Genomic DNA, 6,847 nt, shown 5'->3' with positions numbered 1-6,847 from the left:
ATTTACATGGCACTATTAATCATGGGCTGGTGTTTCGTCGATCCGACTGACTATCTTTAGTTGGTTATGCAGATGCCAACTGGGGTCTAGATTTTGATGACCGTCGTTTTGCGACAAGCTATTGTGTCTACTTTGGTCATACGCCTGTCTCCTGATGCTCTAAGAAACATCAAATTATTTCTCGATCTACGGCAGAGGCTGAATATCGGAGCTTGGCTGCAGCTACCAGTGATGTTTCTTGGTTAGTCTCTCTGTTAACGGAATTACAAATCGGTTATACTGATCCTCCTACTATTTGGTGTGACAATTCCAGCACAGTTGTTGTTGCTGCTAATCCGGCCTTACACTCCAAATTCAAACATGTCGAACTTGACTTATTTTTTGTTTACGAAAAGGTGGCTAGTGGCTCACTAGTTGGTGGTGAAGTACCAGCTTGTGACCAGGTTGTAGATATTCTTACTAAGACATTGTCTCTCTCTACTTTTGCTCGATTTCGAAGTTTGCTTCGAGTTTTACCTATTGAGAAGCTGGGTGAATGTTAGAGTATAGAGATAGTTAATACAGAGACTGTTAATCTATTATTATTATTCAGTTACTTAATCTGGTGTATAATTGATTAGGAGCAATTACTCATATTCAAATATATAAACATCAACAATGTAATTGATTAAAGCATATAAAAAATACTAAGCAATTTCTCAGTAAATTCATCTCTCTCAATTTGTTATTGTGTAGTAGTATAGTATCTTACAGTGATGAATTAATGTTGGAGAACGACAGATCATATAACCAAGTACCAGGATTGAATTAAAGGTTTGATGACTCCATGCTGTTGCATGATACGACGTATCATTGGATTAGGACTGCTGCAACCGGAGACATCATATAAGTTCTTTTTGGATATGTCGGTGCATGATTTTGATTACACAATCGAGCAGGGCGATATCCAATGAACAAAGATCGATCAAACTTTTATTAAGGAGCTTGTAAAATTAATATCAAACGTCTAAAAACTTTGGGAGTGGAACAGTGTAAAGGGTGATAAATGTTTTGGATAAGTATTTAATATTATTTGGATGTTATGCTTGATCCAGTATTGTTTGCTTATTTTCATTATATAATAAATAAAATTAAAATATTGAAAATCATAGCGTATTAAGTTGAAATTTTATTATGGGTTTATTTTTTAAAATTTTGTACACAAATATGAAAACACAAAAATATTCTTATAGTAATATTTATTTTGTAAAAAAATAGATTTTTTATATCTTTCAATTGTGTTAAAACTTTATTGATGAGTGACTAAGGTAGTTAGTGCTACATCAGTTTTTTACTAGAATTGGTATGTATCAATATTTATCTAATTAGGTGTACCGTTTCAAATTTATCAATCTTTTTGAAAAATATTTAAATATATCAAATGAAGTAGATTAAATAATTTCAAATATAAAACAACTAATTAATTATATAAAATATTTATAATAAACTTCACAAATAAAATTTCATCATTTAACAAATCTAAAATAAATAAATAAAAACATCTCACATATTTAAAAGAAATATACAATAAAATCATCACATGGTAAATATGTAAAATGAGAGTTTAATAAAAACATATACATGTTTGTCAAGCTTTTAGAAATTGTCTTTTTTTTTCTTTAATTTGTTTGTTGTATAAATTCTTCACTTTCTTATTATTTTATTCATTTTCTACTTTAAGTTTATGCTTTACTTTGGTTAAATTTTATAGTTTGATTTTGGTTAATAAAAAAATTTTAATGTTGGTAAAATAATAATAAATTTATCTATTTTTTAAGATTATTCATGTACTGATCCGTGTACAATATTCCTATCAGTGCAACTGGAATTGATCAAACGAGCCGGTGCTACCAGTACTGACAAAAAATTAATTAAATTGGTGCTGAAAAGAGAAGTGATCGTTCTAATTTATTACTAAAACGATGTACACCGATCTGTGCAACCAAAACCGATGTGGAACCCACTACACTGTGAGTGACGCCAACTTAATCAACCACTTAAAAATAATTAGATTATGGTACATCCACAATAAAAATGAAAAAAATCATGTAACAAATATAAAAGTTCATTTGACTAGATTGTGAGATAAATTGCTAGTATAATGAAAGAAACAACTGAAAATAAATAACACACAAAAAAATGTTTACACAATTCAAATTTAACCTATGTCTCTAAAGTCTTATTCAATGAATCAATTCACTAAAATATTCACAATACAAAAAATAATGATTTAAGCTCAACTCCTTTCTCTTAATTTGCATCACATTTTTATAATCTATCCTTGATTCTAACACGCTGCTCTCTTAGGGTGAGTTTGGATGAGCGATGCGTTTATCTGTGGTTGGTGTAAAAATAGCGGTTATAATAATATTATATACTATAGCGATACTATATATAACGTTAGACAAAAAGTAAATAAACGCATAGCACAGCTTATCTAATCACACACTTAGTCACTTAACAAATGTTTGCAATGGTCATCTAAAAATGATAAAAAAATCTCACACAGAAGTAACAAAAATTTTCTCTCAAATATACTCACTATGAAGCAATTCCACATACATGCATTGTACAAGGAACGATTAGGGTTATCCCTAGTTCAAAAAGAGCAGCCTTCTTCAATTCAAATAGGTCATCTTATCTTATCATAAAATAACAAATAAGTGTTCAAGATAGAGAAGACTCTTCTTCAAATCTTTATGGTTTTAGGCATGATCACCCTTTTAAAGTCTTTGTGGAATCCTATATCTGAACTTAATTACAAACTAGAATAATGTTATCTTACAAGAATAAAATGGATTACAACAAAAGTCAAAATTTTCCAACTAAATAGATCAAATTGAGGAAGAAAGTTGTGGTTAGTAAAGTTTTTACTGTGGATGTCACAACTTGATTTCTAACATTCGAAAAAATCTTTAAAATAACAAAATCTGAATGAGAGATTAAACCAAAGAAATTCGTTGCAAATCTCCCCTGCAATATTATTTTAAAAGAAGAAAAATTATTAAGTCCACCAAATATAAATTCCACTGAAAATAAAAAAAACATATTCCTAGAAAAAAAAATTCAATAACAACTACTTTGTTACATCTAAAGTTGTAAATAAATAAAGCATTCGATAAACAATTTATAAACAGTTCGGTTTTTGTTCGTTTATTAAGTTAAATAAATGGATATAAACAAAATTTTGAGGCTTGTTTATTAAATGAACTGAACACCAATAAAGTTTGTTCAGTTCATTTATATTCATGAACAAGCTCGTTTATTATTTCACTGGTATATATTAATAAAATTATTTTAATTTGTATGCTTTTTTTAAAATTTATAATATAATTATTAATATTTATATTTGACTATTTTATATCTAAAAATAATATATATGTGTGTTTTTATTTATTGTTTGTTTTTTATTCATGAACATTGTTCGTGAACATGTTCAATTATATGTTCATGAACATGTATGAGAGCATATTCGTTTAATGTTTGTGAACAAATTCATTTAAGTTAAACAAGCATATTCGTAAACATTAAACAAATAAATATAACACACATAATTTTAAATAAACGAGCAAAAACAAAAATTTTAAAATTCTTAATGAACCAAACACAAACAAACACGAAATAAACAAACGAACATAAATAAAGACTCATTAATTCAAGCTCGATTCATTTACAATCCTAATTGCATCACACCACTACTCCTACTACTAAATGTTGACTCTCCCATTTTGTTAGAAGTCCAAAGGGAAGAACAATGGATGTTCTGCCTCGATGTCACAAATAAAGTACAACACTACAATCTTCGGTTTGTTGATCCCCAGAAAGAGAGAGTTAAGAAACTCTAGCTCTGCCTTCAAGTTCTTCAAAATTTGAGTTATCCTCACACAAGCCAGAAAAGTTGTGGTATCTATGGCGGTCACAACAACATCCCCAACAGCATGTTCCTCCTTTGTATCCTCAACAGATTGAGTAGCAGCTTGGACAGTACCATCAACATGGCTCCCAATGTGAAACTTGATGTTGTATTTCAGCTCATGAGGCAAAGGCTCTAAGAAATCATCAACTCGTTTTACATTATTTTGCCTCATGATCAATTGATAATTTAATGAAGGAAATGGAAGTCCAGTGCACGCATCATCTCTCTCAGTATGCTTAATAATTTTGATTAAAAATTACTTGTCCCAAATCAAACTTAATAGAAAGAATGAGACAAAGAGCCTTCCCAACTGAATGTCAGCATCCAATTGTAGATTGCAAAATTTGTGAAAAGCTACATAAAATTTGCACATTACATATCTACAATAAACCAATTATGAAAAAAAAGGTAAAAATAAAAATAAAAGTTATTTTATTTTATGCTAAAATTATACATTAAAAAGGTTAAATCAGTAAATCTATTTGCAAGTGAATTTAAGGTTTGTACTTGATTTAAATTTTATATTTAAAGTGAGATGGTTAAGAATGTTAAGCATTTGCAAAGAAAAGTAAAATTACAGAAAAAAAAAACTATATTATATAATGTGTAAATATTGAGAGTTAATTTTTTTAGAATCAATACTAAATTAACACAATATATAAATGTTGAGGGTTAAAGTTGTTATTATACAAATTTTAAAAACTACCAAGTTATCTTTCCATGGTCAGTAACCAAAAGAAAATTGAATAGTTAGATAATTATTTTATAATTATTTTATAATTGAATAACAATAAAAATTATCAATAATTAAATGACTACGAATATTATCTACCTTAATATTAATTAAATAATTTGTTGAAATGAAAATCCCCTGGGAGAAACTAGTATTTCTGAATTTATAACACTTAAATGTTGGCATGTAAATGTAGTCCCAAACTATATATACAAAGATGTTGACCTCTCGTAATTATGGCGAGGGCAAAAGGGAACAAATAGGACTTTGGACAGTGATGGTAGATTAAGGCATAGGGTAGGAATGTTTTAATGAAATTTAATTTGGTTTGTTTTCTATTTGTCGTTTGAAATTTGATACTAAAATGCTAAGATAAAATATAGATTCATAAAAAAGTAAATCTATCACTATATTTTAACTCCATATTTAATTTCCATTTTGAGAAAGTTTTTTTTAACTTTATTATTATACATTTGAAATTTTATATTGATTTTTTTTTACTTTAACTTCAATTTTTAAATTGATTTTTAAGAAATTTTTAATAAAAGGAATAATTTTTTAAATTTTTAAGGTAGACATCAATTTTATTTAACGTATAATTTGATACATGGATTTTAATTTGGTATAATTATAGACTTTATTTGTTTTTTGATATATAAAAATTGATTTTAATTCAATTGCATATATTTTAAAAAATAAATATATCAATTTATTTTTATATTAGATAAATATAATTATTTGTGTATGTAATAAATAAACCTAAGATGGTGTTATATTGATAATATGTTAGTAGTTTGTGAAGAGTGAATCAAATTAAAATTTCATGTATAAAATTGTATAAAATCAAAGTTCTTATATAACATTGTATATTGTACCAAAGTTCATGTGCAGTTTTAATATTACCCCCTTAATGAAAATAATATTTTGAACTATTAATTAAAATATTAAAAAAAATTAGGGTAAATTACTAGTCACCCAACTTTTAGGGCATTTTTATTTGGGTCACCTAAAAAAATCTTTACAATTTTATCATTGCCAGTAGAGAAATTTGATATTTAATAATCCAAATGTTAAAACCCTAATGACAACTATGCATATCAAATCATCATTTTTGTAACACCCCTAACCCGTATCCATCATCGGAATAAGGTTACGAAGCATTATCAGATTAATCTCATAAATAATCGTATAATTCGAATTACAATTCTCATATCAATTAAAAACCATACAAATACAATCATATAGTCCCTAACACGAGCCCTCAAAGCCATAAACAAGCATTAGAAGTGGTTCGAGACTATAACTCAAGAAATTTTTGGAAAACATAGAAAAATTTTCAAAATACAGGAGTCACACACCCGTGTGGCCCGACCGTGTGTCTCACACGACCAAAGACACGCCCGTGCCACAGGCTGTGTGGACATTCGAAATGAGATCACATGGCCGTGTCCTAGCCTGTGTCCTACCTCGTGTAACTCTCTGAATTGGGTCACACGGCCAACCACACGCCCGTGTGACTAGCCCATGTGCCCTTTGAAATGGCCTCACACGCCTGTGTGCCAGGCCGTGCGCTAGGCCGTGCCAAAACTGTAAGGTATACTGGCTTATGCCACACGACCAAGTCACACGCCTGTGTGCTGGGCCGTGTGGAGCTACTGACTTGGTTTCTAAATAAACATCAAGGGACACACGACCATGTCACTTAACCGTGTGTCACACACGACTGAGATACACGCCCGTGTCTCTGCCCGTATGGACAAAAATAGGCTATTTACCAAGCCATCTTTCTCACTCAAATTTGCATCCACCTAAACATGTCAAATGGCATATAACGTAGCATCAATAGGCATTCAAACCAATCTCAACCAAGCCTAAATCATGCTATTCCAATACCAACAACTATAAGGCACATAAGATCATGTTTTGCCAATTTAAAACATACCAATTTCACATTCGCAAATCACCTAAATGGTTAACTTCATATATGCATTATCTTGCCTAATGCTTATCATACTAATACATTCTCAATTTCATTTATTTGCTACCTTCAATACCAATTCACAACAAACATTCATAAAGCAATTACCAACCACATAACAAAGGCCATTTGCACTTATATATACATAACCAAATATACCAAAATAAGCCAAATCACATGG

This window comes from Gossypium hirsutum, chromosome A12, assembly GCF_007990345.1.
Source record: "Gossypium hirsutum isolate 1008001.06 chromosome A12, Gossypium_hirsutum_v2.1, whole genome shotgun sequence".
Lineage (NCBI taxonomy): Eukaryota > Viridiplantae > Streptophyta > Magnoliopsida > Malvales > Malvaceae > Gossypium > Gossypium hirsutum.
The sequence above is the reverse complement of the archived record's forward strand: the minus strand, read 5'-3'. Positions refer to the sequence as shown.